Genomic DNA, 25565 nt, shown 5'->3' with positions numbered 1-25565 from the left:
CAACATTGGGTAAAGCTACGGGCACAAAGCTGTCTGCCGTGGCAGATATATGGCTTTCCTTTGGGGTAAAGACAGGACCAAAGAGCACGGAGGTCGCTCAACATTACGATAGTCAGGGTCTCGTATTTAAACACAAATGTATATCACTACTGTCACCCCAGCTTGACATGTCTGCTTTTAGCTGTTTTCGATGAATAAATAACGCTATCCTTACATTTTAAGGTTGTTCTTTACGCTCCACATAGCACCGCCAAGTTTCAGAGTTGAGTTCGCAAAGAACGTAAAGTATACACGGCATGCACACTTACTGCTAATGGGAGAAAAGGACACATTTGTCGGCCGGAATCGAAAGACACTTGGAACTATTTTGAATTACGACAGCTTTTGGGCAACGCGATGACGTCAGCAGCTCACAAATACGCACTGCGATGGATGAGACGAATTGAGACACTGCTATTGTCTCCTAATTGGTGCCATTTTTGGGTCCTTATTGCTGGGACGCTACGGACGTCACTAACGGCCCAATGAATATGCGTGGTGGTCAAGCTAGCTCTGTTTTCAATGGATTCTAGGCGCCATTTAACCTTTCTCGAAGGAAGAATGCACTATGCTTGTGTTGTTTTCAGCTGTACGAATCGTTCAAATCACGAAAATGTAAAACGTTTCTTCAGAGTTCCCCGAGCGGGCAAGAGTGTAAGATTTTACGAAACAACGAGAAAAGCGGCACACACTATAGTACAAGGTAGCAGAGTCAAAGAATGCATGAGTTTGCAGTGATCACTTTGTTAAAGGTTTGTTTGATATAATTTTATTGTTTATTATTTCCAATTTAAGTATTATCTTTATTATTTGTATTTCTTAAAACACATGCTTGCTACGAGTGTTTCGAAAAGCATCAACTGGGCAAGTCTAAATAAAAGAAAGCAAATGCGAAAACCTAAAAGAGTTAAGCTTTTACCAAAGGCAACAATTTTAAATTAATCTTTTAAGCACATACAAAATGTTGACCTCTATAGTTGTCAGGAACTGGAGGTGACAAATCCCAAGATACAGAGATGGCAGGCGTGATGAAGGAAAACATAACTTTTAATGTCAAAAATAAAATGCAGGGAATCAGGAACCAGGATAACAGGAACAAGATACAGGAGAACTCGAGACAGGAAGCTGCAAACAGCTAACCTCTAACAATACTCAAGTAGTGATTGGAGGACGAGGCAGGCATATATATTGCCGCTCACCCCTGCCTACACCCCCCTCAGAGCAAGGACAAATTCAGTGACAAAGACTGTTACAACTCGGCCTGAGGATGCACTCCCCCTGCTACAGGACTGCTTTGCACACACCGCATGGGATGTTTTTGAAGACCAAGACCTGCCCACACACACAGTCGATACTATCCTACATAAAGTACTGTATCGGCAATGTCACTGTGGAAAAAAGCATCCGGGTTTACCCAAACCACAAACCCTGAATGACAAGCCAGGTCCCGCATGCTCCTCAAGGCCCGTGACACCGCCTTCAGGTCAGCTGACAGTGCTCTGTACAGCGCTGTGCGAGCTGACCTGAAGAGAGGACTCAAGGAAGCCAAGACGGACTACAAAGAGAGGATCAAAGACCATCTCTCAAGCAACAACCCACGGCAGATGTGGCAGGGCATACAGCACATCACCAACTACAGAGGCTGTGACGCAACAACCGGGGCCTGGGATGTTTTGCTGGCAGAGGAGCTGAACTGCTTCTTTGCTCGCTTTGAGACATCACAACCAGTCACAGCCACACCACCCCCAGGTCCCCCAGCCCCCAGCATTCCCACACTCACTCTTGAGGAGCACGAGGTCAGGCGGGTGCTCAGGCCAGTGAACCTCAGGAAGGCGGCTGGTCCAGACGGAGTACCCGGGAAGGTGCTCAAAGCATGCGCTGACCAGCTCTCCTACATTGTCACTGTCCTCTTCAACCTCTCCTTGGCACAGGCACTCATCCCACCCTGCCTTAAATCCGCCACAATTATCCCGGTACCCAAGAAAGCTGCCACAAACAACCTCAACGATTATCGCCTAGTAGCACTCACACCTGTCATCATGAAGTGCTTCGAGAGGCTGGTCCTACACCACATCCAAGCCTGCCTGCCCCCTACTCTAGACCCACAACAGTTTGCCTACCAGGCAAACAGATCCACGGATGACGCCATAACCATAGCTCTCCACTCTGCACTGAGCCACCTGGAACACCGGGGGAGCTACGTCAGGATGCTTTTCATAGACTATAGCTCCGCCTTCAATACCATCATACCAGACATCCTGGTCACCAAACTGCTGGACTTAGGCCTCCCCACACCCACCTGTTTTTGGATTAAGGACTTCCTGACCAACCGACCCCAGACAGTGAAACTCGGCCCCCATCTCTCCTCCTCCCGCACACTCCGCATCGGCTCTCCACAGGGCTGTGTGCTTAGCCCTTTGCTGTATTCCCTCTACACCCATGACTGTAGTCCAGCCCACCCGGAGAACACCATCATCAAATTCGCAGATGACACAACGGTGGTTGGACCCATTAAAGGGGGGGATGAGTCTGCATACAGAGATGAGGTCCTGAAACTATCAGCGTGATGTTCAGTGGATAACCTGGCACTGAACACCCCAAAACCAAGGAACTCATCTTTGACTTCAGAAAAACACTGCAGACCAACCCCCCCCCCCCCCCCCCCCCCCACATCAACTGTGAGGGGGTGGAGAGAGTCAGCTCTTTCAAGTTCCTTGGCACCCTCATTTCTGCTGACCTCTCCTGGACCACAAATACAACTGCGGTCATCTGGAAGGCCCAGCAGAGACTCCGATTCCTGAGGGTGCTGAGGAAGAACAGACTGAAGAGGCAGCTGATGGTGACCTTCTATCGCTCGGCTGTCGAGAGCCTGCTGACGTATTTCATAACAGTGTGGTACGCCAGCTGCACTGAAGCAGACAAAAAGGCGATTCAGAGGGTCATAAACTCTGCACAAAAAATAATCGGCTGCCCACTCCCCTCCCTGAAGGATTTACACAACTCCCGTTGCCTCAACAGAGCAAAAAACATTACCAAGGACAGCACACACCCTGGCTTCCACCTGTTCGACCTGCTACCATAGGGCTACAGGTGCATCAGAGCCAGAACAAACAGAGACAGCTTCTTTCCCACAGCTGTCACCATCCTGAACTCAAACTTATAATAAATTATTCACCCCTATACAATATCCTACCCCAATACCCTACTGTGCGATATTACCCTTCGAGTGCAATACGTGCGACACTGATTGTCATTACTTTATTAATCCAGTACTCTTGTTTTGTTCTGTATATTGTACAGTTTTTTGTATATTGTTTTGTATATTGTACAGTATTGCTTATTGTATTTAGTGGATAGTGTTTATTTAGTATTTATTTCAATTCTTATTTTTTATCTTTATTACTTATGTGATTTATTTGTATTCAATATTTTTTTCAACTACCGCACCTTAAATTGGAGTCCTTAATCTCGTTATATGCAAATATAATGACAAATCCATATAAGTCCATTCTATTCTAATCTATTCTAACAGCCATCTTAGCTTTGTTGACCACCACTGCTTTTCACTTCCGGTAAGAAGACACATGTAGGAGTACAGGCAATACACATGTTTTCCACACTTCCACCAATAAAGATTATCAAACAGATACTGTAATACTCGCATAAGGAAACCAAGTGAAATTAGCTGGAGGAACTAGTGCAAAAAGTAGTCGTTCCAAAAAAAACTCGGTAAAAAATAGACTGGATTCCTACGAATGCTGAGACATGGTGAGTAAATGCCTAATTAAAGACAGCAGGGTCCCCCCCCCCCCCCAGGCACATCAAACATGGGTGCTGAAACACCAAAAGCGAGGAGATGGCAGCAAGACTGGCACAGGTTTCCCCGGACAAAATTGTATTCTTTAAGTTTTAGTGTTGAATTCTACAATCCTGAGGAAAAAGGATACATTTTGACATGGCCAGCAGCTGTTGCATCGATATAAGTAGAATGTGGACTTCACAGAAAAAGTGTTCAATCTTGATGACAGCATGAGGTGTCTGAGTGTCTCGAATTGAATAACCTGAAAGCCTGACAATAGCGCCACAAACATCATCATAAATGTACACTGTCAATATAAGCTTTATGCTTGATAATTGAAAGCACCAAGCTGTTTGGTCTTGTCTGTACTACTCATTATATAACCCAAGGACACTCATGTGTATATTTATACAGTATAGTTCATACATCCTGAAAACACATAAGCACAATATATACACTATTATTGTGACTAATTGTTTTAATGAATGTGTCTTTAGTCAGATAGTAAAAGATGAAAACTTGTGTCATATTAGATCTGGGTCCGTAATGGTTTTTAACTGTTCTTTTTTCACGGTGTAATGATTAAGTGATGAGTCTGTCATGAACGACGAAGCTCTTAGAGTGAATTCTTTGATGTGAATGATCGGAGTAGCTGGAGAGTCTGGTTTTGTCCCCCCCTCGATTTTTTCCTGTTCAGGCCACACATGATTAGTCAACTGCCAACCACATGAGGTGTCAGCATAGAGCAAACGGGAACCACGGACGTAGTTACAGACATAGCACAGGCACAGAGAACACATTGGAATCAGGGATCGGTACCAAAACTCTGTTCCTTAATGGCCCCAGTGCTGACATAAATGAGGTACCACTGTGTTGTGAGCTTTGATCATTTTGGGACACCAGAGTAGAGGAGGTAGGTAGACGGTAATCAAGGAGGAGGAGAATCATGCAGTAATTATATTAGTGCGGACAGTGGCCCTGTTTGAAATAGTTCATTGGTTTAGACAAGAAAATGAGCAGCGGTCTGGTCAGCATATGTGGACTAATTGAAAAAGCACGATAAACTGAAGCCGCTTTTGGTGCCCCAAATGTTCCACTTTAAAGGCCTACTGAAACCCACTACTACCGACCACGCAGTCTGATAGTTTATATATCAATGATGAAATCTTAACATTGCAACACATGCCAATACAGCCGGGTTAGCTTACTAAAGTGCAATTTTAAATTTTGCGCCGAATATCCTGCTGAAAACGTTTTGGTATGATGACGCCTGCGCGTGACGTCACAGATTGTAGAGGACATTTTGGGACAGCATGGTGGCCAGCTATTAAGTCGTCTGTTTTCATCGCAAAATTCCACAGTATTCTGGACATCTGTGTTGGTGAACCTTTTGCAATTTGTTCAATGAACAATGGAGACAGCAAAGAAGAAAGCTGTAGGTGGGAAGTGGTGTATTGCGGCCGGCTGCAGCAACACAAACACAGCCGGTGTTTCATTGTTTACATTCCCAAAAGATGACAGTCAAGCTTTACCATTGGCCTGTGGAGAACTGGGACAACAGAGACTCTTACCAGGAGGACTTTGAGTTGGATACGCAGACGCGGTACCGTGAGTACGCAGCTGCGGCTTCCAAACATTTGATCACTTGCCCGTACGTGCGTGCCGCTATGTGCATGTCACGTACGTAACTTTGGGGACTTTGGGGAAATATATGTGCTGTATGAATTTTGGGGGAGGTGAACGATACTTTGGGCTGTGGGATTGAGTGTGTTGTGCAGGTGTTTGAGTTGTATTGGCGGGTTATATGGACGTGAGGGGGGGAGGGAGGTGTTTGTTTTGCGGTATTAATTTGTGGCATATTAAATATAAGCCTGGTTGTGTTGTGGCTAATAGAGTCTTGTGTTTATTTACTGTTTTAGTCATTCCCAGTAGAATATCAGGTCCCACCCGCCTCTCACAGCATCTTCCCTATCTGAATCGCTCCCACTGCCCTCTAGTCCTTCACTCTCACTTTCCTCATCCACGAATCTTTCATCCTCGCTCAAATTAATGGGGAAATCGTCGCTTTCTCGGTCCGAATCGCTCTCGCTGCTGGTGGCCATGATTGTAAACAATGTGCAGATGTGAGGAGCTCCTTCTACTACTTCCGGTACAGGCAAAGCTTTTTTATCAGCGACCAAAAGTTGCGAACTTTATCGTCGATGTTCTCTACTAAATCCTTTCAGCAAAAATATGGCAATATCGCGAAATGATCAAGTATGACACATAGAATGGACCTGCTATCCCCGTTTGAATAAGAACATTGTATTTCAGTTGGCCCTCACGGGCCATCATGGAAGGAAAAAACATTTAAATTAAATTGTTATATGTATCCAGTGATTATACTATAAAGTTATTTTCCATTTAACTTCACCAGTTTTAGATTATTTTTTATTCAAAATCGCTGAATTTTCACATTTGCCGTTCAAATACTGAGAAGAGACTTGCGGTGAGTCACCAGCCAGTTGAGGCACGTCACTGAGTTGAGCCTCACCATGGATTGCGCAATGACTCGGCTAACTGCTGGCCTGCTGTGCAGTGAGACCGTATTGCTATATGAATTATATTATACATTTCCATAGTTTAGTTAGCTGAGGTATATAATGTACAGTGTATTTTGTCAACAACTGTATGTGTGTAACGTATTTCTTGTGCTGAGCAATCATAAAACTGCTGCGAAGGCGCACTGGCTGAGGCTCGCAGTAATCCCGCCTCCTGGTGGTAGAGGGCGGTAGTGATCTCAGGGAGCATTTCTGCGACTACTCGGCTGCAGAAGAAGTGACAACAAGCAGCAACAGTTAGCAGAGATCGTTTATTTTTTCCTCTTGCCTGGACTATTAACATGGAGGATTACATATCTAAAATAAAACAGTTTTCTAAACTGGACTTTCAATCGAAGCAGGAGGTAATACTTAAAGGAAAATCTCCATCGAGACAGAGAGACTTTTCAAACTGAAGAAAGAAAAGGAAGACTTCTATAAACAAGTTATCGATGCTTTTGTTCAAAAGGAGCTGCGCATGGACTTCATTTATAAGTAAAGGTAAGACCATAATAACGTGTTTTTTTTTAATTAAATGTGCTTTTTTGTGTGCTACAGTTTGTATGTGTAAAGTTAAAGTTAAGTTAAAGTACCAATGATAGTCACACACACACTAGGTCAGATTTTAAATTCGAAAAACAAATCAGCAGCGTCGTTCAAAAAAGTTTTTATCAATTACGCCAAATAGCGAAAGTGAAACCGCTTCTATCAAGACATGATCTTGAGAAATTAATCCACGCTTTTATCTCGACTCGTCTTGATTATTGTAATGCCCTGTATGTAGGCATTAGCCAGGCCTCCCTCGCCCGCCTGCAGCTCGTGCAGAACTCTGCTGCTCGTCTGCTAACACAGACCCGCAGACGTGAGCACATCACCCCTATTTTAGCGTCCCTTCACTGGCTCCCTGTGCGTTACCGAATACATTTTAAACTCCTTTTATTTGTTTTTAAATGTCTAAACAACCTCGCGCCAACCTATCTCTCCGACCTCCTTCAGCCTTACTGCCCCACCCGATCCTTAAGATCAGCCGATCAGCTGCTGTTGACGGTCCCTGACACAAGGCTGAAGCTTAGAGGTGACAGAGCTTTCGCCGTTGCTGCTCCCAAGCTGTGGAACGACCTACCCCTGAGTGTTAGACAAGCCTCCTCTCTTCCTGTTTTTAAATCTCTCTTAAAAACATACTTTTATTCCATGGCTTTTAACACTGAGTGATATCCATCCTGCAATGGCGCCCCATAATACACCTGCTGTGATCCTGTTTTTATGTTTTTATGTTTTTATTAATTCTATTTTAATTATTTATTTTTTATCGTGTTCTGTTTGTGTTGTGTTGTGTTTGCTCGGTACTCGTTTTATCTTTTAACCTGCTCATTGTACAGCACTTTGGCTACTCCTGTGGTAAATTTTAAATGTGCTCTATAAATAAAGTTGATTTGATTTGATTTGATTTAGGTGTGGTGAAATTTGTCCTCTGCATTTGACCCATCCCCTTGATCACCCCCTGGGAGGTGAGGGGAGCAGTGGGCAGCAGCGGCGCCGCGCCCGGGAATCATTTTTGGTGATTTAACCCCCAATTCCAACCCTTGATGCTGAGTGCCAAGCAGGGAAGAATGCTGGTATGAGCTTTTAAACATAACCCGTTAACTGCTGCCAATCAAATGGTGAATAAGATACTCTTTAGGATTCATATGTTTGTAAATCTGACTGTGAACCTCACGGCACGTCACTGGTATATATATATATATATATATATATATATATATATATATATATATATATATATATATATATATATACATATATCAGTGACGTCACTGGTGTATATATATATATATATATATATATATATGTATATATATATATGTATATATATATATGTATATATATATATATATATATATATATATATATATATATATATATATATATATATATATATATATCAGTGACGTGCGGTCACTAGAGGCAGGTGAGGCCCCGCCTCACCTGCCATCATGGAAAGAAAAAAAATGTAGAAAGAAAAAAAAATTATTAAATTGTTATATGTATCCAGTGATTATACTATAAAGTTATTTTCCGTTTAACTTCACCAGTTTTAGATTATTTTTATTCAAAATCGCTGAATTTTCACATTTGCCGTTCAAATACTGAGAAGAGACGGTGCGGTGATCAGCAGCCAGTTGAGGCACATCACTCAATTGTGCCTCACCATCGATTGTGGACTCTACTAACTGCTGGCCTGCTGTGCAGTGAGACCGTATTGCTATATGAATTATATTATACATTTCCATAGTTTAGTTAGCTGAGGTATATAATGTACAGTGTATTTTGTCAACAACTGTATGTGTGTAACGTATTTCTTGTGCTGAGCAATCATAAAACTGCTGCGAAGACGCACTGGCTGAGGCTCGCGTAATCCCGCCTCCTGGTGCCGGTTATTGCACCTCCGCGGCAGACTGCACCCCCCGACTGGAGCGCCACACCAACCAAAGCCCAGACCCAAACCCTCCATGTGCAAGACCGAATCCACCCAAAAAAAGTCACTTAACAAGAAGCCAAAATGTGCAAAAACAACATTGCTCGGGCCGGAGGAGCCGTGAACGACTGCAGGGACACAACATTAGGTACACCTGCAGACTGCAGCATGGATTTCATATTTCATTCATTCACAACTCCTCCAACACGAACACCACTGTTCCCGCACTTATAAGTAAAGGTATGACCATAATAATGTTTTTTTTTATTAAATGTGCTTTTTTGTGTGCTACAGTTTGTATGTGTAAAGTTAAGTTAAAGTACCAATGATTGTCACACACACTAGGTGTGGTGAAATTTGTCCTCTGCATTTGACCCATCCCCTTGATCACCCCCTGGGAGGTGAGGGGAGCAGTGGGCAGCAGCGGCGCCACGCCCGGGAATTATTTTTGGTGATTTAACCCCCAATTCCAACCCTTGATGCTGAGTGCCAAGCAGGGAAGAATGCTGGTATGAGCTTTTAAACATAACCCGTTAACTGCTGCCAATCAAATGGTGAATAAGATACTCTTTAGGGTTCATATGTTTGTAAATCTGACTGTGATGAAGTCAGTGCCTCACCAGCCATGAACCTCACCACACGTCACTGGTATATATATATATATATGTATGTTTGTATGTATGTATGTATGTATGTGTGTATATATATATATATATATATATATATATATATATATATATATATATATATATATATATATATATGTATATATGTGTGTATGTGTATATGTATATATGTGTGTATATATATATGTATGTATATATATATATGTGTGTATGTATGTGTGTGTATATATATATATATATATATATATATATATATGTATGTGTATATATATATATATATATATATATATATATATATACACATACACACATACACAAAGTTAAGTATTATGAAAAAACAAACAAACTATTGATATATATATACGAAACCCAAAACCAGTGAAGTTGGCACGTTGTGTAATTCGTAAATAAAAACAGAATACAATGATTTGCAAATCCTTTTCAACGTATATTCACTGCAAAGACATGGCCTTTCCTTTTAACAACACTCAGTAAACGTTTGGGAACTGAGACGGCCAATTTGTTAAGCTTTTCAGGTGGAATTCTTTCCCATTCTTGCTTGATGTACAGCTTAAGTTGATCAACAGTCCGGGGTCTCGGCTGTGGTATTTTAGGCTTCATATTGCGCCACACATTTTCAATGGGAGACTGGTCTGGACTACAGGCAGGCCAGTCTAGTATCCACACTATTTTACGATGAAGCCACACTGTTGTAACACGTGCAGAATGTGGCTTGGCATTGTCTTACTGAAATAAGCAGGGGCGTCCATTATTACGTTGCCTGGATGGCAACATATGTTACTCCAAAACCTGTATGTACCATCCATCCATCCATTCATTTTCTACCGCTTATTCCCTTTGGGGTCGCGGGGGGCGCTGGAGCCTATCTCAGCTACATTCGGGCGGAAGGCGGGTACACACTGGACAAGTCGCCACCTTATCGCAGGGCCAACACAGATAGACAGACAACATTCACACTCACATTCACACACTAGGGCCAATTTAGTGTTGCCAATCAACTTATCCCCAGGTGCATGTCTTTGGACCTTTCAGCATTAATGGTGCCTTCACAGATGTGTAAATTACCCGTGTAAGTTACTCCTAAGGGGGCCCAGTCTGGAATGGGAAAAAAAGTCCATATCAAAGAACATATACATATTACAGCATACAACTCGAGACTTGCAACAGAGGGGACGGAGTGGGGGCTACGGAGGCAGGCTGCTGCTATTCAAGCGCTGCCCAGCCGTCTAGCTTTTCAGACCTCATGAAGGACACAGCATCTCTTATCCACGTTGAGTAAGAGAGGGGGCTGGGATTCTTCCGGCGCATTAGGAAAACCCTCCTTGCAAGCAAGCCAAAAAAAAACAAGCAAAATAAATTGGCAATTAAATGTTTGGAGGTACCACTCCGAATAACACCACCGTGGGTGAGGGACTAATATGGACTGAGGTGACAGCTGAGAGTGAAAGAAACACAGATTTCCAAAACTGGGACAGGGCAGGTCCAAAACATAAGCTCATTTTAACGAACATATGTGCTGCTTAATTGAACAGTCATGTTATAATTATCGCTGTACTTAAATTTGAAGGTTTGACACTTCAGCTTTTATGTGAGCTGAACAGGAAGTGATGCATTTTATGTAAATATGTTCCTTGACTATAATAAAGAAGTTGATGCTACGGGGGAGCAACACAGTTGTTCTACAGTGTGAGTTAACACCCAGCAGACTCAACGAGTAACACGTGTCATCACTTCTGATGTGGTTGCATTGGAGCTATGCTTTGAAGACAGGAAGTAGCCAGTCCAAATAGCCACTACACGACCTATTATGCAAAACCAACTTTTCTTACCCATTGGTACCTCTTTTTGTGTATTTTGGATCTGAAGTCCAGAAAATGGTTAATCAAACCATGAAGTGATTGTGGAAATGTCTATAAAACAATCTTGCCATCATTCATACTTCCTCCAAACGAGGCGTTTGAAATTTCCACAACTTGTGACGTTTTTTCCAACATGTGACGTCAGGGGATTTCTCCATATAAGGTATAGTTTTACCCAAACAACTTTGAGCGAGTCTGACATTTTAGTCAAGTTCCTTCTTTGTCTCTATTCTCATGTTGTAGAGCAGACTGGCTCGATCCTCCGCTGTTGCCATTTTTAAGAAAAAGAAGTGTATGGTTCTAACTTATCTGTCAGTCGACTCACTATGGAAGCGCTAAAAACTATAACAAAGATGACGGGGAGAAAACGCTGTTCAAATGGAGGCGCGTAAATAGGCACGTCACTGCCCCCAGTGAACGGCGCATCCTGAAGAGATGGTCAGAAAGCGGCTTGAAGAGCCGTGTCATGTTTAAGGCTAAAAGTAAAACATTACCAGCAAATTTACAAAAAATGTTTGTCATCACTTCTGAGAATGAAGAGCATAGAAGAAAAGGTCATTTCCAACATCAGTATTCAAGGACAACTTTAAAACAAATATCAGTGGGGGGGGGGGGGTTAAACTATGGAATTCTCTTTACAATGAGATAAAAGATTGTAAAAATATATTCCAATTGAAAAAAATATATAAAGACAGAACAATAAGATCATATGGACAGCCATAATTGTTTGCTTACTTGCTTTATATTGATTATTTTACTTATTTTTTGCCTGGTTCTGTATTTGTTTTGTATCATCCCGTGAGGTGTATATTACTTCTTTTTTTTTTGTTCGGTTTGTACTTCATGAAGTTTTGCACTTCTTGTGTTTTTTTGTTTGTTTTCGTTATATTTGGATGTAATTGTTGGTTTATATGATATCATTAAGTAAGACTACGTATTATGATGAAGGGGGCAGGAAAATATAATATTTTTCTTCATCCTGCTCCTTCTCAGGCATTGGTGTGTAAATGTATAATTGAATAATTGTGGTATAATTGTCTATCGATCAAAGATGCACATCAATGAAGGAGATAAATACAAATGAATGAATGAATGAATGAAAAGATGGTCTGTAGAACATAATCTGTGCAACATTTAAACCAAAGAACCATCATTACATGTTGGGTAGACCACAAGGGATTGTTTTGAATGAAAAATCATAATGACACATTTCTTCGCACAAGTTTAGTAGATCAGCTTTGATATCAAGTTTGCATGTGTTTTAATACACGCAAACTTTTAGTAGATCAGGCCCTATATGTCTTATGTTCTATTGTAATGTCTGCTATATTAAATTAAACAGGCGTAAAGAGACGAAGTGGATTATACTTCATGTCTGATGGTCTCTCATATTATTACAAAAATGCATTTTTCGTCATAAAAAGGCTTTTTAGGCTCGAGCTATGCAATTTTTTAATGATAATTCCAATTTTGTGAAAAATGTATTTACCACGGTCAGGCCTGGAACTAATTAACAGCGATAAACAAAGTATTACTGTATCAAGAAAAACACATAAAGACAAAAAAATACAGTTAAACACATGAAAAATACACTTGTTTTATAATGTGTAAAGCAGTGGTTCTTAACCTTGTTGGAGGTACAGAACCCCACCAGTTTCATATGCGCATTCACCGAACCCTTCTATAGTGAAAAATAAAATGTTTTTTTCTTTTTCAAATTCAAGACAAAGTTATATGTTTTTGGTAACACTTTAGTATGGGGAACATATTCTAAGTAACAAAGACTTAATTTAGAGTTTTTTTGGACACAAGGGGAACATATTCTAAGTAACAAAGACTTAATTTAGAGTTATTTGGTTAGGGTTAGAGGGTTAGGGTCATACTTGCCAACCCTCCCGAAATTCAGCGCCTCTCCCGAAAACCTCCCGGGACAAATTTTCTCCCGAAATTCAGGCGGACCTGAGTGACGTGTCGACAGCCTGTTTTCACGTCCGCTTTCCCACAATATAAACTGCATGCCTGCCCAATCACGTTATAATTGTAGAATGATCGAGGGCGAGTTCTTGGTTTCTTATGTGGTTTTATTGTTCGGCAGTTTCATTAACGTCCTCCCAGCGCAGTAACAACACACAACAACAGCAGTCACGTTTTTGTCTACCGTAAAGCAGTTCGTCTGCCGTAAACAGCAATGTTGTGACACTCTTAAACAGGACAATACTGCCATCTACTGTACATGCATATGTGACAATAACATCTAGGGCTTTTAGAGAGTGCAGTGCACAACTGCGCACACAACAAGGAGACGAAGCAGAATGCATCATCAGAGAGGGTGTTCAGCATGATTTGAAAAATAATGACAGAGAATAGAACAAGGATGGACAATTCAACCCTTAACTCAACAATGAGTAGATGAGTGTTATGTGTGTGTATATGTGTAAATAAATGAACACTGAAATTCAAGTATTTCTCTTATTTATATATATATATATATATATATATATATATATATATATATATATATATATATATATATATATATATATATATATATATATATGTATATATATATATATATATATATATATATATATATATATAATAAAATATATATATTTATAGCTAGAATTCACTGAAAGTCAAGTATCGGAGGTCTCAAGGTTGGCAAGTATGGTTAGGGTTATAATAAGGCCATGCCGAATAAGGCATTAATAAGTACTTAGTAATGACTATCCATCCATTTTCTACCGCTTATTCCCTTTTGGGGTCGTGGGGGGCGCTGGAGCCTATCTCAGCTACAATCGGGCGGAAGGCGGGGTACACCTTGGACAAGTCGCCACCTCATCGCAGGGCCAACACAGATAGACAGACAACATTCACACTCACATTCACACACTAGGGCCAATTTAGTGTTGCCAATCAACCTATCCCCAGGTGCATGTCTTTGGAAGTGGGAGGAAGCCGGAGTATCCGGAGGGAACCCACGCAGTCACGGGGAGAACATGCAAACTCCACACAGAAAGATCCCGAGCCCGGGATTGAACCCAAGACTACTCAGGACCTTCGTATTGTGAGGCAGATGCACTAACCCCTCTGCCACCGTGAAGCCCTTAATAATGACTAGTTAAGAGCCAATATGTTACTAATTTGCATGTTAATAAGCAACTAATAAATGGTGAATATGTTCCCCATACTAAAGTGGTACCAATGTTTTTTTTACTGGTGCACAAAATGAACCGTGCATGAACATCACCTTGTTCAAACAACAAAACCAACACGGTACATAAACTCAGACTGATTTGTACATGTGTAATTTGTTGTGACTTCTGCTGTTGCCGTATCCGTAATACGCAGATAGGGAGAAGTTTTTATTTACACGATGAGTCGGGTGTGTCTTGACCTCCGCCGAACCCCTGAGCCCGACTCACCAAACCCCTAGGATTCCATCGAACCCAGGTTAAGAACCACTGGTGTAAAGTAATACAAAATAAAAAAAAACCATGCAAGAACAACACTAAAGTACAGCCTCACACGTGTGACTGTTGAAATGTTTATAATACACCCGTGCCGATATACTGCAGTGTCTTTGTGCACAGGCATTTACTTCTCATAATCACAAAACAAACAACAGAGTATCAGTATAAGATAGCTAGATAGTTAGAGTAACAAAGCCACTCATTTTCTATAACGTTTATCATGCTTAGGGTCACAGAGCGCTGGAGTGTATTCCAGCTCGCCTGAATGTCAGTTAATCATAGGTCATGCATACAGACAAATAACCATTCCCACACTCACTCAGTGGGTACTGAAACAACACTGGCTGGATGAAGTAAACCCCCACACAATCAGTGACATGGTCACTTTAGAAAAAAATCAAAAATGTTATTGCTGTTTTATATGTACAATGTATTATAGTGCCAGTGTGCAGGATAAAGTCACTAAACTTTGCCTTTCAACCTCATATAGTGGGTCTCTGATGGAAAAGTTGCATAACCTTATTGTCTGTGTGCCCAGTGAAATCCAGGCCTCTGCAGATGACTGAATCTATTTAGTGGGTGCTCTTTATTCAGTCTGGCCATGTTTTTAGTTGAGTATTAGCTCGCCTTGGTCGGAGGCCGGTCTATTGTCTGCTGGTTCTACCCATCCTCGCATGAGATGAATGAAGATTAGCACGGGTTGTTTGAATAAACCACCCGGAGTCTGATGTTAATGTGGAGCAGCAGGAAATTATGTGAATGTCACTGCATCAATGCATCAACAAAATAAATGAGAACCACAATATGCCATGACTCTGGAGTTTGTTTTATGATACCGCCATATTACATACATTTAAAATGTGCAAAAAATAATTTGGGCAAGGCAGCTTTATTTGTATAGCACTTTTCATACACAAGACAGACTCAAAGTGCTTCAGACAACAAAGTGAAATGAAAGAAAATAAAAGCAAAATTAAAATGCAGACAGAAAAAATAAAAACAGTGCGGACGTTAAAAGTTAAAAGATTTAGCTGAAAGCTAAGGTGAACATAAAAGTTTTCAGTCTAGTTTTAAAAGTAGTCAGAGTTGGGGAAAGTCTGACATCTTCAGGAAGTTTATTCCAGCTATTTGTTGCATAGTGACTGAATGATGCTCTCCCTTAATTTGAGTTTACTCTGGGAACCGCTAACAGATTGGTCTCAGAAGATCTTAGTGATCTAGAGGGCTTATATAGTGGGAGCATATCAGTGATATACTTCGGCCCTAGACCATGTAGTGATTTATATGTGAGCAGGAGGATTTTGAAATCAATTCTCTGATGTACAGGGAGCCAATGTAAGGATTTAAGAATTGGTGTAATGTGCTCACATTTTTTGGTCTTTGTTAGAACTCTAGCAGCAGCGTTCTGAACAAGCTGTAGCTGCCTGACAGTTTTTTTGGGTGACCTGCAAAGAGACCATTACAATAGTCTAGCCTACTGGTAATAAAGGCACGTACAAGTTTTTCTAAGTCTTGAGCTGACATGAGCCCCTAAGTCTTGTTACATTTTTGAGGTGATAGTAGGCCGATTTTGTTACTGATTTGATGTGACTGTCAAAATGTAAATCAGAATCTAAAATAACCCCAAGATTTCTGGCTTGATTTGAGGTTTTCAGGGACAGTGATTGAAGGTGTTGGATGATTTTAAACCTTTCTTTTTTAGCACCAAAAACAATTATCTCAGTTGTACATATTTGCTGTAGGAAATTTGAGCACATCCAGTGTTTGACTTGCTCAATGCACTGGCACAGAAGATCTACTAATTTACTCCTTTACTTCTAATCTATTTCATGCACTTTGACATGGCCTTTAAAAAAATATTTGATGCCATTTCTATTTCAATTAATTTTATGGTACCATAGAATGTAATATGAATTTAATGAAGCCTTCGGACTCTGCCATCAACGATGTTGCAGGCAGGCTCAATGATCTGATTGGTTAAACCACAAAAAAAAGTTATTATTGAATTTTGGGTCAAAACAAAATCTTTATACAAAATAATGTTTTTTTTGTTGCAAACAAAATGAAACAAGGTAGGTGTAAGTGAAATTGTTCAGTTAAAGGAGCTGTTTTCAACTTGCTCAAAGTTAGATTTAAATTACAATTTTTCGCAATTAAAAGTTAAAGTTAAAGTTAAAGTACCAATGATTGTCACACACACACACTAGGTGTGGCGAGATTATTCTCTGCATTTGACCCATCACCCTTGATCACCCCCTGGGAGGTGAGGGGAGCAGTGGGCAGCAGCGGTGGCCGCGCCCGGGAATCATTTTTGGTGATTTAACCCCCAATTCCAACCCTTGATGCTGAGTGCCAAGCAGGGAGGTAATGGGTCCCATTTTTATAGTCTTTGGTATGACTCGGCCGGGATTTGAACTCACAACCTACCGATCTTAGGGCGGACACTCTAACCACTAGGCCACTGAGTAGTATTATAATTATTATTATTATAATTACGTATTATATTGAATACAAATTGCTTGTCGGCCAGTAGAATTTCTGGCATTCAGGCTTGTCGGGCGAGTATGGCTGATACTGACACAGATACTTTTGACCTGAAATGACGTGATCGTTGATACTTTGGACCCTATTCTCCCGGGGATTTTTTTACCCGCTTGAGGTGGACTTTGCCATGACTACTTTTTTTTCGGTTGTGTGAAAATGCTGGAGTTATATTAACACTTGTGGATGTCAATGAAATCCATGAAAAAGATAACACTTTAAAATTGAAAGAGTTGTAACAATCCAGGCTATGTGTGTCTCGTGAACGTAAACATTGGTTTATGTGTGTATGCACGCTACAACAGCGTCTTCTTCCTGGCTGGAAGTGAATAATAATCTGTAGAAGAAACTTTGTTTCACTTATTATAATCGCTCTAATATTGTTTGTAATGTTAAAAATTATATTTTATTCATGTGTTTGTGAAGCTGTGGCGTGTGCAAGTGGGAGAATGACAGCTGACAGTTTGACAACAATTGTCAAAAAAATTAGTGGAATCAATTGACACACAGTTTAATGATCACGGTCCGGATGCATTGATTGTCCGTTAGTATCAGGATGTTCAAAATACGCAGAGTCTCCTTCCGCTGCGATCGCACTCATAAAACAACAATGTGCGTTTTGACTTTAAATAGTTAAGTAAAAGTGTGTTTCCCACCTAGGCCTTCAGTGATGTCCAACTTCAATAATCACCTCAAAATACCATAATTAATGTCCCCACATGACCATTGCTGGAGAAATACTCTACAGAAACACATTTACGCACTACTGTGAATTGAATCACCTCAACAGTGTACAAAACGGGTTATTTTCTGGCGCATTTGAAAATCAATAAACCCGCATCAGCAATTAAAACATATCTTATGTAGTACTCTCAAAATTTAAATTGCAAAAAACATTTTAAAATTGAAAAAATAGATAAATAAAATATTTGAACTCACAATTTGTAGCACCCTTTCGACGCTGTTTAGCCCCTCATAGTCGGTTGATTTGAGTGGAAATGGCGGGCATTTCCCCATTTCATCGCCGACCTCGTCTCACAAGATGTAGGTTCTCTTAAGTATCTTTCTTAAAATGGTCTTGCAAATACATATCTGCCACCTAAAGAACATGTTGCTCTCCTTTTTTGTGAGTACCAGCGAGTTTTCTGTGGCTTTCTATGGCTCATATGGCTTCTGTGCCACTTTCTGTTTCGCAACTTGTGATTGGATACTCACTTGGGACTCCCAAGTGGACTCCCAAGTGAGTATCCAATCACAGCGTAAGGCCAGCTAGAAGGCCTTACTGACAACAACTCGTGATCTGATTGGCTATCGCAACTGTCTATCAACTCTATGTGTCCGTTCACTTACAGTGCACGGACGCCCGCGTTGTTAATTCTAAAGGTACTGGGCAGATTTGGTACAGCACGGCAACATAAACTAGATTAATTCTGATTGGATACAAACTCTAACCTAAAAACAACAGCACTGGAAAGAGCATAATATGACGTGAAGAGAATAGGAATACTTATAGATATTTAGAGAAGGTAAATAAAAAATTACTTTTATCTTTAATTATGATCATGATTTCTGGTTATGTTAGGCCAGCAGAGAAGGCCTTGCTGGCCCTGACGACACACCACTGAGTGCAAGTTATTCCAGAGTCTGGGGTCTACACTCTGGAGGGCCAGATCTCCACGGGTTTTAAAATGTGCTTTTGGAATATTCAAGAAACCCTGGCCTGAAGACCGTAGGCTGTGCCCTGAAGTGTAGGGGCACAACAAATCAGCGATGTACTGAGTATGCAACGCACGGAAAGTTAGAACTAAAATCTTAAACTCTACGCGGAATTTGACTGGAAGCCAATGAAGATTGGACAGAATGGGGGTAATTAATACAGGTTGTTCTGGGTGCACCGGTCTAAAGTCTGGCAGCCGCATTCTGTACAGTCTGAAGTCTCTTTAGCTCTGACTTGTAACAAAAATAATATTAGAATGAAAACAAAACAACAAATAACTACCATTACACAAATATTTTTGGTGAAAAATAACGCCAGTTGTCTGTAGAACAGGGAGTGGAGGGGCAGAGTGTGCCTGAGTAAGCAGAAAGAGAGACTAGCTGTTTGCACCTACAGACTAGAAGAGACAGCATAATGTCTGTGAGGAAAATCCAGTTATTTGCTCCACGTATAGAAGAAAAACTGCGACAAGATCCCACCACGCCAGTATCGATCTGATACTCACCTTCTATCGATATTTAGATCGATACGCCCAATCCTACTTGTCACTTACCTGTCTCTTCCACATGTACACTCAGTGAACGTGTGCACATACACTAGAGCATGCCGAGAGGCGCAACTATCAATTTGTAGTCAGGTTGTTGTTTTGATGGGCTGTACATATTAGCTGTGTAATAGCTAACATTAGTAGCTAAACTTTGCTAAATCGCTATCATTAGCGAACAACACACAAAGCTAATGCGCGTACATAAGTGTATATAAGTGTAAGACGTCATTACGTCCTAAAAGCCAAGAGAGCGGGACGTAATGCTTAAACACATTGGAAAGTTGGCGCCCTCTCAGCATCCGTGTAAGGGTTGCAGCCCCTTTCTGCATTTTGAAATGATCATAACCTCCAAATTAAGAAAATGGGTAGTTGATCTTGGTCCCCCTTCACCTCATCACTACAGTAACCCTCACCCCTAAAAAAGTGAAAACTAACTGAAAACTGAGGGTCAACACGTAGTGGTACCAAAACACGTCCTGAGAAATTAAATGCCACTCGTTTTTTTCACTAAAACCACCCCAAAGCAGCAGTACTACACTACGATGTACTACGTCACATACAGTTATTAGACAGATAATAAGCTATTAAAAAATTAAGGTCACGGTATTAGGAAGCTATAATATGTACAATAGTTGCAATAGAATTGTCGTTGTGACAAACCATTTACAAATCCATCCATCCATCCATGTTCTACCTCTTGTCCCTTTCGGGGTCGCGGAGGGTGCTGGAGCCGATCTCAGCTGCATTCGGGCGGAAGGCGGGGTACACCCTGGACAAGTCGCCACCTCATCACAGGGCCAACACAGATAGACAGACAACATTCACACTCACATCCACACACTAGGGCCAATTTAGTGTTGCCAATCAACCTATCCCCAGGTGTATGTCTTTGGAGGTGGGAGGACGCCGGAGTACCCGGAGGGAACCCACACAGTCACGGGGAGAACATGCAAACTCCACACAGAAAGATCCTGAGCCCTTAAACCTTCTAAATATGGCTAATGTAAATGTTGGCAGTAGATTATCATTGTTACATTTCATGAATGATTAGAAGGCTAATATACTTAAAAAATTTACATTGGCCATGTTTAGAATGTTGTTTTTAAGTTTTTTAACCCGTACGTCATGTCGATTGACCAACTAGCACAACTAATTTACTGTATTTTTCAGACTATAAGGCGCACTTAAAATCCTTTTATTTTCTCAAAAAATCGACAGTGCGCCTAATGTACGGAATAATTCTGGTTGTGCTTACTCACCTCGAAGCAATTTTATTTGGTACATGGTGTAATGATAAGTGTGACCAGTAGATGGTAGTCACATAATAAGAGATATGTGTAGACTGCAATATGATGCCAGTAAATAACACCAAAACTTTAAATGTTCCTTTGAAAATAAAGAACATTACACACAGCGCTCAAAAATATGTCAAAATGTTTTAGTATGATTTTGAAGCCGCGCTACTTGATGGATTGTCGGCCCATTACTGCTACCGTAGTCAGAGATACACGTATTACTATGGTGTGTGTATAAGGACCGCAACATGGCATATTATCTGGTGTTTTCTTTCACAATATTATGCACAACCAACTGTTCTTACCTTCTGGTACCTGCTGATGTGTATTTGAGATCTGCATAAGTCCTGAAAGTGTGCGCATGTCCGCCACTATAGTCCGTGCCGATGCCATAGTCGATAAGCTTCTTCTTTTTCTCAATCTTCTTGTTATGGGACATTCACCCTCTGTTGTTGTCATTTCTAATATAAAGTAGCATAATGTTCTAATTTACTGTATATCTCGCTATGGAAGCGCTAAAAACTACCAGTATAGTGAGCTTACATAAATCACCCAAGGAACTTTAGTTATTAGAGTTCCGGTTGAACTGTTTTTCACGGTACACATTTCCGGTGTTGTTATTGCAATAGTGAGCCACGGATGAGGAGATGCTGCTCCGTTGTTGATTTAAGTAAAGTCTGAATGTCATTAAAACGGTTAGCTCCATCTTTTGACACTTCTTCCACCCCCGTCCTTGCACGCTACAACAAAGATGACGAGGAGAAAACGCTGTCGAAGGTGAACCACGTAAATAAGACCGCCCACAAAACTGCACATCCTGAAGCGACTGTCAGAACGCCACTTGAAGATGATCTGTAAAACATCATCTATGCAACATTTTGACCAAAGAACCACCATTACATGTTATGTAGATCACAAGGAAATGTTTTAAATTTAGAAAAAATAGACCCGCTCATCGGCAGTGCGCCTTATAATCTGGTATGCCCTATGGTCCAGAAAATACGGTACATATTGTAGCTTCTGGATACTGTGAATTTAGTTTTTTATTGTGTTACGTTTCATTTTTTTTCACCACTTCATCTTTCCCCTCAGTATTAAAAGGTAAAACGGAGGAGGATTGGGATTCAGCCTAAGGCTTTCCTTCCTCCCTTTCCCTCTCTTTCTATTATTGTTTGTATGATATGTAAAGAGGGAATAATCTCAACAGGCATTTGACATGCTTGTTATGTTCTTTTGAAATGGCGCATTTGCAAGTTCAGCAGAAATCTGACCTGCTACAAGAATGAAGAATGAGGGTCACATTTATTGTCTCATTTTAAAGGACTGCAGAGTGGTTGTTGTGAAATAATGTGGATATACTGACACTTCCTTATAATTAAGGTCCTAGTAGTAAATCACTGTTTAATCTGCACAATTCATTAGCAGTACCCCCTAAATTGTTGAAACAAGCGCTAATGGCAAAATGTTGCTGTTTTCATCATTTGAGGGCGTGTTTGCTTCAGCACACCACTTCTCAGTACCCTTGACTCTAATTAAGACCACGTATCTGTGATTTTGCTGAGGTCAGGAGCAGGGGTTTAATTTAAAAACCATTAAGACACCACATAATAAATACCTGTATAGCATCCCTGGCAGATAGAATTCCAATTAAGTCTTATCTTAGTCTGATTTCTCCAGGACAAAACAGCATCATAATTCTCCAATACCAGTCTGCAGAAACAAAGGAGCAAATTGTTGTAACAACTCAACTGCTTCAAGTACTGAACAATGAAACATATATATGTTTTATTGTTCAGTACTTGAAGCAGTTGAGTGTAGTATATACTACACTTTCAAGAATGTATTGTCTTTATTCCTACATATTTGAAGCAAATACAATTATGGTGTTAAAGTTGGGTTGTAACGATACCAGAATTCCAGTAGTCTCGATTTGATATCACAAAAAAAAATAATAATAAAAAAAAAAAAAAAACATATATATATATATATATATATATATATGTATGTATGTGTGGGGAAAAAAATCACAAGCCTACTTCATCTCTACAGACCAGGTTCATGAAACAGGCTCTACCACGGTATCGAGCACTATTTTTTGGATAATCTAATTAAGACATATACATATATATATATATATATATATATATATATATATATATATATATATATATATATATATATATATATGTCTTAATAAGGTTATCCAAAAAATAGTGCTCGATACCGTAGTAGAGCGCAATATATGTACTCCCAACGAGTTCACACGTTTCTGCTCCGTCAGAAACCCCCCCGTACCAAAAAGCCCTTGATGAAAGCGGATACAATTTCACCCTCACCTATGAACCCACGCCAGAAAACCAGCCAAAAAAGAACAGAAAACGAAACGACATCATCTGGTACAACCCCCCATACAGCAAAAACGTCTCAACTAACATTGGACACAAATTCCTCAATCTGATTGACAAACACTTTCCCAAAGACAACACCCTAAGAAAAGTATTCAACAAGAACAACATTAAATTGAGCTACAGCTGCATGAACAATATACGACAAATCATCTCAAACCACAACAAAACAATTGCAAATGAGCCGTCGGCCCCCAGACAGAGCGACTCCAAAACCAACAAAGACTGTAACTGTCGACAGAAACCTGATTGCCCCCTCAACGGGGGGTGCTTACAAACATCAGTTGTCTACCAATCTAAGGTAATACGCAAGGACATTAACACATCCGACACATATGTAGGATTAACCGAGGGAGAATTCAAAACCAGATGGAACAATCACAAGGCTTCTTTCAGGAACAAAAACTTGCGAAATACCACAGAACTCACATTTGGGACCTCAAAGACAATAATGTTGAATATTCAATAACATGGCAAATTCTTGCATCCAGCACACCTTACAATAGTGGTAATAAAAGATGCAACCTATGCTTGAAAGAGAAACTGTTTATTATTTACCGTCCAGACCTGTCATCCCTCAACAAGCGCAGCGAAATTGTCACAGCATGCCGCCATAGACGGAAACACCTCCTAGGTAACACATGAGCCAATCACCACGCCCCTAGGCCAGCCTGTACCCACCCACTCTGTGCCCTATATAAACCATGGTATGTGAATGCTCCCATTAAAATCTCCTGATGATTGAGGGTACCCCCCCTCATGAAACAGGCCTGTAGAGATGAAATAGTCTTGTGATTTTTTTCCCACACATACATATATATATATATATATATATATATATATATATATATATATATATATATAGTCGTGGTCAAAAGTTTACATACACTTGTGAAGGACATAATGTCATGGCCAATTTAGTGTTGCCAATCAACCTATTCCCAGGTGCATGACTTTGGAGGTGGGAGGAAGCCGGAGTACCCGGAGGGAACCCACGCAGTCACGGGGAGAACATGCAAACTCCACACAGAAAGATCCCGAGCCCGGGATTGAACTAAGGACTAATCAGGACCTTCGTATTGGGAAACATGATCATTAAAATTGGCTATAATCCTCCAGAGTGGCAGCTTTACTTGATCTTTTCGATGAAAGACCATTATTAACCTATCCAACGCTACAATTTGGACACAATGGTCTAAGTGAATAAAATATTTCTGTGAAAGGATATGCACAGGTACAGATTTTTGCTCAATTGTTGCAGTTTATTTGAATTTAACAGTTGCTCGTAGCTAAATAATAAACTAGGGATGTCCGATAATGGCTTTTTGCCGATATCCGATATTCCGATATTGTCCAACTCTTTAAAAACCGATACCGATATCAACCAATACCGATATCAACCGATATATACAGTCGTGGAATTAACACATTATTATGCCTAATTTGGACAACCAGGTATGGTGAAGATAAGGTACCGGTACTTTAAAAAAAAAATAATAATAAAATAGGATAGGATAAATAAATTAAAAACATTTTCTTGAATAAAAAAGAAAGTAAAACAATATAAAAACAGTTACATTGAAACTAGTAATTAATGAAAATGAGTAAAATTAACTGTTAAAGGTTAGTACTATTAGTGGACCAGCAGCACGCACAATCATGTGTGCTTACGGACTGTATCCCTTGCAGACTGTATTGATATATATTGATATATAATGTAGGAACCAGAATATTAATAACAGAAAGAAACAACCCTTTTGTGTGTATGAGTGTGAATGAGTGTAAATGGGGGAGGAAGGTTTTTTGGGTTGGTGCACTAATTGTAAGTGTATCTTGTGTTTTTTATGTTGAGTTAATAAAAAAAACAAAAACAAAAAACAAACAAACAAAAAAACGATACCGATAATAAAAAAAAACGATACCGATAATTTTCGATATTACATTTTGACGCATTTATCGGCCATCTCTATAATAAACTGTAACCGGTGTGTTGGCTTTAGTCCCTTGCGCATACAGGGTTCCTACAGAAATGTCAATATTCCATACTTTTTCTAGACACCTCAATAAAAATTTGAATGAATAGGTGTGTATAATGTATATAAATGATAGATGAATTATTGGATATCGTTAAGTTTAAGATGTCAAAAGAGATGCCCTTTGCTTGTTTTTTCTATTTGGGGTATTCGGC

The sequence above is a fragment of the Nerophis lumbriciformis genome, linkage group LG09, assembly GCF_033978685.3.
Source record: "Nerophis lumbriciformis linkage group LG09, RoL_Nlum_v2.1, whole genome shotgun sequence".
Classification (NCBI taxonomy): domain Eukaryota; kingdom Metazoa; phylum Chordata; class Actinopteri; order Syngnathiformes; family Syngnathidae; genus Nerophis; species Nerophis lumbriciformis.
This window is presented reverse-complemented; position numbering follows the sequence as displayed.